The 13,001-nt window shown below is 45.0% G+C and overlaps 1 protein-coding gene across 2 annotated transcripts in view; it reads right to left on the bottom strand.

The window, feature by feature from the left end:
- PITPNC1 (phosphatidylinositol transfer protein cytoplasmic 1) overlaps nucleotides 1–13,001 on the bottom strand; it is a 325,500-nt gene that overhangs the window by 218,980 nt on the left and 93,519 nt on the right. The gene's annotated exons all lie outside the window — the stretch shown is intronic.

The following is a 13,001-nucleotide window of genomic DNA, read 5'->3' as shown; positions in this document are numbered from 1 at the left end:
AACTTTGATCTTCTTGTGAAGGAGGTAATGTATTATATGGTTACCATTAATCTATTAAAGACAGAAACACTCCTATCCGAGGTTGGTTTGCCTTCCAAATAAGCCTAGAAATACCCTACTCAAGATAACCATACTAAAAAGCTTTAAAACCATATTTTTAAAAAATTATTTAAAAGACAATTTTTACGTTATCAAGTTGAGTTTCCTTTACGTTGTAGCTCTTCCAAAATATTTTATGTTAAAGATCATATGCGTTTCACAAAGAATTACAATAAATGACAGCTAACGGAAGACCAATTAGAGTCTTAAATGACTGTTAAGTCAGTCAGTAGGAAAATATGATTCAGTTCCTCTGGGTTGTAAAGGGAGGTCATGCTACCCTAAAATGTCACAAAACACAAATAGTTTTACTTCTTCCAAAAGTACAAGTAATCCTGGTAGCTCAGCGAAGCAGAATTGCAAACCTTTCAATATATCTAAGCCTTATTCCATGACCCTAGCCAATTTGCTCCTCTGCACTGATCTGAACACTCTCTGGCCTTTTGTATATACTACTTCGAATTGTGACTGGTCCACTTTCTCAATCAGACTGTAAATCCCTGGAAGGCAGTGTCCAAATTTTATACCTTTCCTTTTTTTTTTTTTTTTTTTTTAATTCTTCAAATTGCTTCAGAGTACACATCTTCTGTATGATTAATTCCAAAAGGAAATGCCCTCTGAAGACATCTAATCAAAACTCAACTTCCTTTTCAAATTTATTTTTATTTTTATTTTAAGGGTAATAAATTTAGCAGCAGCCAGGCATGGTAGCTCACGCCTGCAATCCCACTTTGGGAGGCCAAGTTGGGGGAATCACTTGAGCCCAGGAGTTCAAGACCCACCTGGGCAACAAAGCAAGACCTCTTCTCTAAAAAAATGTAAAAATAAATCAATAAATAAATTTAGCAGAGACTGAAAGTTGTCCCAGCAAAATTCCTTCTCTCCTTTCTCCATAGCACTGTGCTATTGCTGGTCACATAAATGCCTGTAAGGATTATGTTCCCAGCCTGCTGGCAGTGGGGTATGGCCATGTGCCTATGTCCCTGCTAAGGGGTGGGAGCAGGAGTGATATGGGCCACTTTTGGACCAGGGCCTTGAGACGGCAAGTCGTGCCTCCTCCATACCCATGTTTCCTTCTCATGACAGCAGCCAGACTTGGCTCTTTAGAAGATAACAAGGCAGGCCAAGTCTCGCTCTGTCGCCCAGGCTGGAGGTGCAATGGCACGATCTTGGCTCACTGCAACCTCCGCCTCCTGGGTTCAAGCGATTCTCCCGCCTTAGCCTCCCGGGTAGCTGGGAATACAGGCGTGCACCACTGTACCCAGCTAATTTTTGTATTTTTTGTAGAGATGGTGTTTTGCCATGTTGGCCAGGCTGGTCTCGAACTCCTGATGTCAGGTGATCCACCCACCTCAGCCTCCCAAATTGCTGGGATTACAGGCATGGGCCACCGTACCCGGCCTGAGATTTATTTCTTTAAGTCACAATATTGTTGGATCTCTTGTTACAGCAGCTTAACCTTCTACCCATTTGTGCTTAGTTCCAAGAAGAGGTATGGCATTCTATGAGAAAGAAAGTCATATTAACTGAGATTCATAACATAAGCAGATTTACAGTGAAAATGATGGCAACATACGTGAGACAGAAGAAAAGTCATGCTGGATCCTACTACCCCTAAATAACCACTATTAACATTTTGGGGTAATTCCTTCTAGACTTTTCCCTATGCCTACAAAAAAAAAACAACAACAACAAAAAAAAAAAAAACACAAAAACACACACATACATATATTTTCCTACAGAAATAAGCCATATCAGTTTATAGACTCTCTCACTTAATATCATCTTTCATTTAATATGTTGACATTTTTCCAGATCAAAAACACATATATATCATTGTAGTAGCGATATAATATTTCATTGCTTGAAATCCAGAATTTATCTAACCAGTCTTTCATTGTTGGACGTTTAAGTTGTCTCCTTGCAAAAACTCTGTCATAAACAGCACTGCAGAGAACATTCTTATACACAAACCTTTACATATCTGTCAAATTATTTTTCTTCTAGGTCTCTATTCTTAACATATCCTTGCAAACAAAGATGTTCCCTCTTTCTGGGCACCTGTATTAAGTCATTCTGTCTGAGAGATATTTACAAGGCTACATTCATTAATTATATTTTTGGATGAATTCCCATTCATGTTTCATCATCGTTAGACAACCTGGAAATCAAATAAGGTTCCAGCTCTCCAAGTCAGCAACAGGATGGGTCAATGACTCCCTAAGCAGTGGTATCAGGCAGACTCCCTCTTAGACAATACTGTCCCGGTTATTAACGTGCACAAAAGGGGAAGCAGTAGTGAAACTTGTTGCCTGCTGACAAACCTTGATCTACATCTGTGTTGCCAATTACTTGTTCAACAAACCTGTTACTTTTTTGGAAATAATAAATAATTCAGGGGAAGTCATTTCGAATCCGCTGACATCTGTTGCTTGTATGACTCTGAATTATTCATCAGTGAGCATAAACAGTATTAATTAAAGAAAAGTACTGAGGCAGACCATTGAAATAGAAATGAACATTGCAGAAGAAAATGCCTTTACTCAGAACACATTTCACATGTCATTGACAAATATCTCAAAGAACACGCCAGTCCTTAGAACCTAAAGGAACTGTGCGTTTACAAATCAGACAGCAGAATAGCCTGATGAGCCTTATTTTTATGTTTCCAACTTTATTTTTTTCTTCCCTTCAGAAAAAAAATCATAATCTTCTTATTAATTGAGATTCAAAAGAATCACAAGAATAAGTGTCAGGAATCAAGTCATCAAATGCTCATTTGTAAACTGAGATTTAGACATATGAATGGCAGATTCCCGCCCAAATTAAAGATAGCTCAATCTAGCTAATGATTTATTTCCATGACAACTTTAGCACTTCCTTTTGACAAAGCACTGTCTCGTGTTAAAGCAGAAAAGAGAAAAACCTATGGCCTGACTGCCTGTTCCTCATGGGCACCTGCTGGCTCATCATCTAATTCTTCCCCTTGTCTGTCTCTACTGGAGTGTGTGTGGTAGGGGGAAAGTGTGAACGTCACGGAAGTGTGTTAAAGAGTTAACAAAGCATGGTTGGTAAACCAAGGCCTCAAAAAGGCAGGAAGCCAGTGGCTCATACCTGTCTGCTCAGGTACTAGAGAACACGGACCTCTCAGGAAAGGTAGGGTTGGGGAGCTGCTAGTTACATATAGGGGGTGATTTGGATCGGGAGATTTTCAGAGAAATCTGTTTCTTTCTGAGGCTCTGGTGAATTGCTCAGTAATGATTGCTTGACACAGAGGTAACCTGGCCTGCCCTCTCCACTCTGTGCTGGTACCAACTGCTGGGGTTGCTGTGGGCAACAGAGGAGAACAGAGAGGCTGGAGAAGGAAGAAAAAATATATATATATACACATATATATATCTATATTTAAAACACAAGATTGAAGAAAGTCGCAGGCCCAGTTTGGGGTTCTTTCAAAACCTCTGAATTCAGAGGAATGAGCACTGGCAAAGTCTTCTTGCTAGTGGCAACTAATGAATGGCTTCTGTGCATATAATTAGCACTCCAGTCTCCCCAGATCAGATCCTCAGAGACCTCCCAAGGCTTGCAGAAAAAGAGCCACAGAGACCCTTTCTCAGTGACATCCTTTCAAGGGATTTCACCAATGGGGACAAGCCTCCCTTGTTTTTTCAAAGTTTGGTCTGTTGTTGTTTTTCTTTGGGGAAGGAAGGTTGGAAGAGATACAGGAGGTGGCAGAAGGGAGCTTGGAAAAGAGGTGAAATAAAAGGGGAACCAGCTCTGCCTGTCTCAGAATGGTCTTTCATCAAAGGGGGGTTTGTTGTCGAAAACAGCAGAGAAGGGATGAACAAGCAGCCAAGGCTCTCGGTTTCCCGAAAAGAGGTTGAACAGGGACTGCTGTGTCTCTTTTAGGCGCTACCCAAAATGAAAGTACAGATTTAGAAAAGATCAGACTAGCTCTCATATAGCACTGGATTTTAAGAAATGAACTAAAAAAGATCTCTTTTCAAAAGACAACGGACGGCCTTTGCTGGTGAAGAGTGCTGCCCAGATAGGAGCTCCTCAACTGAAACTCAAGTCAGCGGGGATGAAGCCTGTTTCTATCACCAAAGGCTGCCCAGAGGCCCACACAGCCTTCATTTCATTCCAATATTCCAAATCCAACATTGACTGAGTACCTTCTATTTCAGAAAGGAAAAAAGAGAAAAAGGCACTGCCTCCCAGTTTTCCAATACGAGCAGAGTCTGTGAGCTAGAGGTAGTGTGAGAGAACCGCAGGGGCCGAACTAAACAAGTTGAACCTCTCACCCTCAGGGAAGCCAGCAGTGACATGCCATCACTCTCAACAGGAAGGACCCAGAGGCAGCCCACGGGCCTGATTTGGTGACTACATTATGACACACCCAGAAATTAAGGGCTGTGGAACACTCATCTGGCCACGAGCAAGATTTTTTCTGGGGTGGGGGCAGTTCTGGACTCTCTAATGGCTTCAACCTGGAGGCACATGGAACCCTCAGGGTAGAGGGAAGCCCAGGGCCCTCGATAGAGGTCACTCAACCTAGGCCTTGAGTGCTGTCTGAATGGTAAAAATCAAACAGGCCTGGTGCAGTGGCTCATGCCTGTAATCTGTAATCCCAGTATTTTGGGGGGCCGAGGTGGGAGGATCACTTGAGGCCAGGAGTTCAAGATCAGCCTGGGCAACATAGCAAGACCCTGTCTCTACAAAAAATAATTTTTAAATGAGATGGGCAAGCTGGGCATGGTGGTTCACGCCTGTAATCCCAGCACTTTGGGAGGCTGAGGTGGGTGGATCACTTGAGGTCAGGAGTTCGAGACCAGTTTAACCAACATAGTGAAACCCCATCTCTAATAAAAATACAAAACTAGCTGGTATGGTGGTGCATGCCTATAATCCCAGCTACTTGGGAGGTTGAGGCAGGAGAATTGCTTGAACCTGGGAGGCAGAGGTTACAGTGAGTGAAGATCATGCCATTGCACTCCAGCCTGGGCAATAAGAGCGAAACTCCGTCTCAAAAAAAAAAAAAAAAAAAAATGAGCTGGGTCTGTTGGCACACACCTATAGTCTCAGGTACTTGGAAGGCTGAGACAGGAGGGTCCCTTGAACCCAGGAGGTAGAGGCTGCCATGAGCTGTGATCATGCCACTGCACTCCAGCCCTGGGTGACAGAGACCCTCTCTCATAAATAAATAAGACATCCTCCAGACACCAGTGGATAGCGCTTTATGTCTGATCTCAAAAGTAACACTCAGAGTTTACAAACTTCGCCATGCACGGGAATCATCTGAGAACATTTTGCAATGCAGGTTCTCTGATGCAGAGGGTCTCGGGTGGGGTCTCAGATTCTGCATTTTTTTTTTTTTTTTTTTTTTTTTTTGAGACAGAGTCTCACTCTGTCGCCCAGGCTAGAGTACAGTGGCCGGATCTCAGCTCACTGCAAGCTCCGCCTCCCGGGTTTACGCCATCTCCTGCCTCAGCCTCCCGAGTAGCCGGGACTACAGGCGCCCGCCACCTTGTCCGGCTAGTTGTTTTTTTTTTTTTTTTTTTTTTTTGTATTTTTTAGTAGAGACGGGGTTTCACCATGTTAGCCAGGATGGTCTCGATCTCCTGACCTCGTGATCCGCCCGTCTCGGCCTCCCAAAGTGCTGGGATTACAGGCTTGAGCCACCACGCCCAGCCTGAGATTCTGCATTTCTAACAAGCTCCCAGGTGATGCTGATCCGGCTGGTTCATGGACCACACCCCGAGGAGAAGCGCTTCAACCCCAGGCAGCAGGTTAGAATCACAGCCCAGGACCCAGCCCTGGCCGGGCCCAGTTAAATCCATATATCTGGTCAGGCACAGTGGCTCACACCTGTAATCCCAGAACTTTGGGAGGCGGAGGTGGGAGTATTGCTTGAGCCCAGGAATTCAAGACCAGCCTGGGCAACATAGTGAGACCCCATCTCTAAAAATAAATAAATAAATAAAAATTTAAAAAATGAATCTGTATATCTGAGACTGAAGTCAACCACTAAGTTTTTTTGTTTCCCAGGTGATTCTTACATGCATCCAGAATTGAGAACTCACTGGCTGAACTAATTCCAGCTCGTGCTATCAAGCAGACATATGGACCTAAGAAATTTAGTCTCTAGGTTAGGTGTGGTGGCTCACGCTTTTAATCTTAGCACTTTGGGAGGCCAAGGCGAGTGAATTACCTGAGGTCAGGAGTTCAAGACCAGCCTGGCCAACATGGGGAAATCCCACCTCCACTAAAAATACAAAAATTTGCCAGGCATGGTGGTGCATGCCTATAATCCAAGCTACTCAGGAGGCTGAGGCAGGGGAATCGCTTGAACCCGGGGGTGGGGGGGCTATGGGGCGGAGGCTGCAGTAAGCCAAGATCGCGCCACTGCACTCCAGCCTGGGTGACAGAGTGAGACTCCATCTCAAAAAAAAGAAATTTAGTCTCTAGGAATCTGTTTCGTCATCAGAAATGTGGTATAAATGGATTGGTAGCAAGACAAATTTCATCTTTGAAAGCACTCTGAACCAGGATAGAATATAATAGTTGTTTTGCATGATATTGTCTTAGCTTCTTTGATTAGAGTGAGGAGTTAATACTCTCCCTCAATATTAAATTCCACAAATAAGGATGCATGCTAGCTCTGTGGGAGACACTGGGTCTTTTTAGGTTACAGACCGCTCTGTTGCTCTGTTAACTTCCCACAGCCCAATTCCTTAACTGACGGTGTACTGAGAAACGGATTGGACGTCCTGGTGGCATCCTAGCCAGAACCTTGAAAAATTCTCCTAAAATTATTTCAACTATGGATTCTTGGCACCGTCTGATTACTGATACACAATCTACAAAGCAAACACGCATTCCCTCCCCTTCCAGTCCTCCCTAATCCTGCCAATCCTACCCTCCCAGTTGGTAACAAGGTTCTCTGCTGCCAACTTTCAACTTTCTGTGCAATAAACAAAGCTCCCTCGCAGCAAAGGGCATCAGTTCTGCCAGCCACCAACAGATGGCATCCGCGGCTGTACGAGGTCGTCGCAGCCTCTGTCTTGGCCTTGTTCCTGCATCTGTCACGTTCGCTATGTTTGAAATGGCAGTGTCTTGTTAAAAACGTATAGAAGGTGAAAGAAAATTAGGCCCCAGTGCAAGCGTCTTTGGGCAGTCAAATGAGAATTGTAAAGGAACAAGAGTCCCGAACACCCCAGGCTGTTTTATGAAACTTGACCAACAACCAATGTTGTACCCAGCTAGGTAGGCGTCACGTTGGATTTAGAACAAATGGGCTTTCAGAAATTAACCTATGAGAAGAGCTGCCGTGTCCCCAACTGTCACAACAACCAAGTTGTTTCCCACGGCCCACACAGAAACCACACAGAGAGCAAAACACCCCTCCACCACGAGGAAGGCTAGAACCACAGCAACCCTTTTTAGAACCAAAGACCCTCTGCGAACCAGAACTCCATTTCCTCTTGATTCATCTGGGCTATGTGCTAAAAGGACCATCCGCTATTTGCACGAAAACAGGGCCCTCCCTTATCCACAGCGTCAACACTGAGTGTACACACTAAAGCAGCTGAGCTCTTTCTGCAGAAAATTAATAGGCGAATGCCATCATCTTAGTCTTTCAAAGTAATGATCAAGAATCCCATGGGCTGGATGCAGTGGCTCATGCCTATAATCCCAACACTTTGGGAGGCTGAGGTAGGAGGACTGCTTGAGCCCAAGAGTTTGAGACCAGCCTGAGCAAATAGTGAGATCCCCTCTCTTAAAAAAAAAAAAAAAAATCAGCTGGGCATGGTGGTGTGCACCTGCAGTCCTAGCTTCTCAGGAGGCTGAGGTGGGAGGATTGTTTGAGCCTGGGAGGTCAAGGCTGCAGTGAGCTGTGGATCCCACCACTGCACTCCAGCCTTGGCAACAGAAGGAGACAAAAAAAAAAAAAAAAGAAAGAAAAAGAAAAAGAAGAATCCTGCGGATTGCCAGAATTGTGTGTGTTAATTTTAGATCCTTGGTTCTCAGCATGGGGCGATTTTGCTCCCCAGGGGACATTTGACACTGCCTGGAGGCATTTGGGTGGTCACTGCTGGGGGAACGGGAGAGGGCACTAAAGCATCTAGAGGGTAGAGGCCATGGAAGCTGCGACACAGCCCGAAATGCACAAGACAGCTCCCACAACAATGAATTATCTGCTCCAAATGTCCGCAGGGCCAAGGTTGAGAAACGTTATTCTAGAGGCCAGGAATTTTGGCCAGGACAATTAAAATTCCAAAAGTCAACTTCCCATTGTCGTCACAGAAAACATCTTGACGGAGAAGACAAAAACTAATTAGTGGGAACTCCTTCAATTTCTCCCTTCTGACATGGAAATCGACCCTCCCAAACTTTCTTCTTACCCGTTTGTGAGAACAGGGTGTCCCTCATTTTTGCCAAGGCCCCACCTCTGGATCTCCTTCTCACTGACCTTCCTGGGAACTTCGCCCATCCACCACCCACTCCTCCCCGCCATCTATGCTCCTCCTTTCCACACCTCCCGCTACCTGGCTCACAGTTAAGCTGACTTAAAATAGGCCGTTTCCCCATCTTAAAAACATCTCTCACCCAGAGAATAAAATAAATACTTGTGAGTCCATACTGATATAAATAAATGACAGGATAAATAAATACATGGAGAAGAAACAAATCTCCCTTACAGAAGAATTCCATGTAATAAAGGCAGAAGGCATGGGAGAATAGAAAATCACCAGGAGAACATCACAGTAATAACAGCTGCAGGTAGGGTCCACTGAGGAATGTTAAGTTCATGGGCAAACTTTAAGGGGAAACAGGATACCTGCATAGGCTCAACGCATCCCTCCAAAAACATTTATTAGCCAGGTGAGGCAGCATGCACCTGTAATGCCTGCTACTCTGGAGGGTGAGGTATGAGTATCACGTGAGCTCAGGAGTTCAAGGCCAGCCTGGGAAACATAACAAAACCCCATCTCTAAAAAATATTAAAAAGCAGGTCAGGGCTGGGCGAGGTGGCTCATGCCTGTAATCCCAGCACTTTGGGAGGCCGAGGCGGGCAGATCAGGAGGTCAAGAGATCGAGACCATCCTGGCTAACACGGTGAAACTCGGTTTCTACTTAAAAAATACAAAAAAATTAGCCGGGTGTAGTGGCAGGCGCCTGTAGTCCCAGCTACTCGGGAGGCTGAGGCAGTAGAATGGCGTGAACCCAAGGCCGGGCGCGGTGGCTCACACCTGTAATCCCAGCACTTTGGGAGGCCGAGACGGGCGGATCACGAGGTCAGGAGATCGAGACCATCCTGGCTAACACTGTGAAACCCCGTTTCTACTAAAAAATACAAAAAACTAGCCGGGCGAGGTAGTGGGCGCCTGTAGTCCCAGCTACTCGGGAGGCTGAGGCAGAAGAATGGCGTGAACCCGGGAGGCGGAGCTTGCAGTGAGCTGAGATCCGGCCACTGCACTCCAGCCCGGGCGACAGAGTGAGACTCCGTCTCCAAAAAAAAAAAAAAGAAAAAAAAAAGAATGGCGTGAACCCAGGAGGCAGAGCTTGCAGTGAGCCGAGATCGCATCACTGCACTCCAGCCTGGGTAACAGAGCAAGATTCGTCTTTAAAAAAAAAAAAAAAAGCAGGCCAGGTACAGTGGCTCACACCTGTAATCCCAGCACTCTGGGAGGCCAAGGTGGGTGGATCGCTTGAGTCCAGGAGTTCAACACCAGCCTGGGCAACATAGTGAGACTCCATCTCTAAAAATAAGAATAATTTTTAAAATTATAAAAATACTTTAATTGGCCAGCTGTGATGGCTCACACCTGTAATCCCAGCACTTTGGGAGGCCGAGGCAGGTGGATCACCTGAGGTCAGGAGATCGAGACCATCCTGGCTGACACGGTTAAACCCCATCTCTACTAAAAATACAAAAAATTAGCCGGCCGTGGTGGCGGGCACCTGTAGTCCCAGCTACTTGGGAGGCTGAGGCAGGAGATTGGCATGAACCCGGGAGGCAGAGCTTGCAGTGAGCCGAGATCGCGCCACTGCACTCCAGCCTGGGCGACAGAGAGAGACTCCATCTCAAAACAAATAAATACATAAATACATTAATTATGGTGCTGGTTTTAGTATATGCCCACAAATTCTTTGATACCCCTCCCTCTAGGAGGCGGGGCCTAATCTCCCTCCCCTGAGTGTCGATCAGATTTAGTGACTCACTTCTAATGAACAAACTGCAAGCTTGTCCAACCCATGGCCCACAGGCCACATGTGGCCCAGGACAGCTTTGAATGCAGCCCGATACAAATTTGTAAACTTTCTTAAAACATGAGATTTATGCACAGACTCTTTTTTTTCTTTTTTGAGACGGAGTCTTGCTCTGTCACCCAGGTTGGAGTGCAGTCGCACGATCTCGGCTCACTGCAAACTCCACCTCCCAGGTTCACGCCATTCTCCTGCCTCAGCCTCCCAAGTAGCTGGGAGTACAGGCGCCCGCCACCATGCCCGGCTAATTTTCTGTATTTTTAGTAGAGACGGGGTTTCACTGTGTCAGCCAGGATGGTCTCCATCTCCTGACCTCATGATCCGCCTGCCTTAGCCTCCCAAAGTGCTGGGATTACAGGTGTGAGCCACCGCGCCCAGCCGATTGAAGGACATTCTACAAAATATTCGACCAGCCCACTTCATAAGTGTCAAAGTCATAAAAAAACAAGGAAAGACAGAGAAATGGACATAGATTGAAAGTGACTATTATGATATAATAATTAAGTACAACATTATATCCTGATTAAATACTGGAACAGAAAAAGGACATTAGTGGAAAAACTGGTGAAATCTGAAGGAAGTCTGGAGTTTAGTTAATACAACTGTGCCCATGTTAATTTCTGAGTTTTGATAAATGTATCATAATTAGTATGATATTAACATTGGGGGAAGGTGGATGAAGAAGACTATGGGGGTTCTCTGGATTTGCAATTCTTCTGTAAATCTAAAATCAACTTTAAATAAATCAGGTTGACATCATATACCCCCTAAAGTTAACTTTAGATTTATGGAAGAATTGCAAATCCAGAGAGAGGGAGGATTTAGATTGTGCAATTACTTTTGCACCAACCTAATAAAATAAAAAGTTTAAAAGGAAAAAAATATCTCAAATGAAGACACAGGTCCACACAAGGACTTGTATGTGAATGTTCATTGTAACTTTACTCAAAATCATCCAAAACTGGAAATGACCCAAATGTCCATCAACTAGTAAATGAATAAACAGACTGCAGTATATCCATTCAGGGGAATGCTACTATGCAATAAAAAGGAAGAAACTATAGATACATCCAATAATATGGATGAATTTCAAAAACATTGTGTTGAGCAAAAGAAGTGAGACACAAGAGACTACATCTGTATGACTGCATCTACAGGAAACTTTAAGAAAGGCAAGATTTTAGTGCAAAAGCAGATCAGTGCTAGTTAGGAACAGGAGTGAGGAAATGTGGGGGGTAGAGAGAAGAAATTGACAGCAAAAAGTCACCAGGGAAGTTCTAGGGGTGATGAAATGTTCTGTATCTTGATGGGGCAGTGGTTACATGACTACAGTGTATACATGTGTTAAAACTCATCAAGCTGTACCCTTAAAATAAGTGAGTTCTATTCGGTGTTAGTTATATCACAATATGGCCAGGTGTGGTGGTTCATGCCTGTAATCCCAGCACTTTGGGAGGCCAAGGTGGGCAGATCACTTGAGGTCAGGAGTTTGAGAACAGCCTGGCCGACATGGTGAAACCCCATCTCTACTAAAAATACATAAATTAGCCAGGTGTGGCGGCAGGTGCCTGTAATCCTGGCTATTTGGGAGGCTGAGGCAGGCGAATCACTTGAACCCAGGAGGCGGAGGTTACAGTGAGCTGAGATTGCACCACTGCACTCCAGTCTGGGTGACAAAACAAGACTCTGTCTCAAAAAAAAAAAATATATATATATATATAAACATATATACACATATATATACATATATATATATCACAATAAAGTTGATTTTTAAAAAATCTCTCGGCCCTGCTATTGCTTGGTTTTTATCCTCCTGAGCCTCTCTATAGCTATGGCACTTGAATTTCCTCCTTCCTCTTGGTGGCTTTTGTTCTGTCTCATTTCCTGATGCCCTCTCTAGGTCCCTAAACATTAGTGCAAAGAGGGCACCAGAGCAGAGGGGAACAATTCTCTAATTCCATGGGTCCACACTCAAGTGGAATCTCTAAGCTGAGGGACCCAGAGAGGTGGAGTAGCCGGCAGGGCCCTGATGACCCGCACTTGAACTCCCATGGGTCTGACAGCTGCTGTCACCGGAGCCTGGGGCTGCTGGTCTGAGTGTGTTGGGGCTCCGGCCAGGCTCGGGATGCTGAGGAGGAGGTAACCTAGACCAGTGCTTCTCACTTGTCAACAGGCAGACAGATCCTAGGGATCTTGTTAAAACACAGCCTGATTCAGCAGGCTGGGCGGGGGCTGCAGCTTCTGCATTTCTAATAAGCTATGGAGTGATACGGTGCTGATGGTTGGAGGCCCACACTCTGAGCTCAAAACGGAGACCACAGGGATATGCAATGTGTGCAGAGAAGGAGGAGGCTGGCACAGGCCGCGGCAGTGGGGCGGGTGCTTGGCTATACTTGGGAAGGAAGTTCTCACAGTGACTACAGCAGGAACCCAGTTTCTGAGCCATCCTGGGGATACTACAGGGATTGGGAAAATTGCAGTAATGGGAGAACAAAATATAAACAATGGTCTTATTACAATTAGTATGGTTCTTATTGCATGTAGGTGACAGGTCCTTAAAAAAGGTTTGGTCCAGACATTCTCCCAGATCCCTCTCCATACTCTCTCAAGAAAGTCACCTGGGCCAC

Source organism: Rhinopithecus roxellana, chromosome 19 (genome assembly GCF_007565055.1).
Source record: "Rhinopithecus roxellana isolate Shanxi Qingling chromosome 19, ASM756505v1, whole genome shotgun sequence".
NCBI classification, from domain to species: Eukaryota; Metazoa; Chordata; class Mammalia; order Primates; family Cercopithecidae; genus Rhinopithecus; species Rhinopithecus roxellana.
The sequence above is the reverse complement of the archived record's forward strand: the minus strand, read 5'-3'. Positions and strand labels throughout refer to the sequence as shown.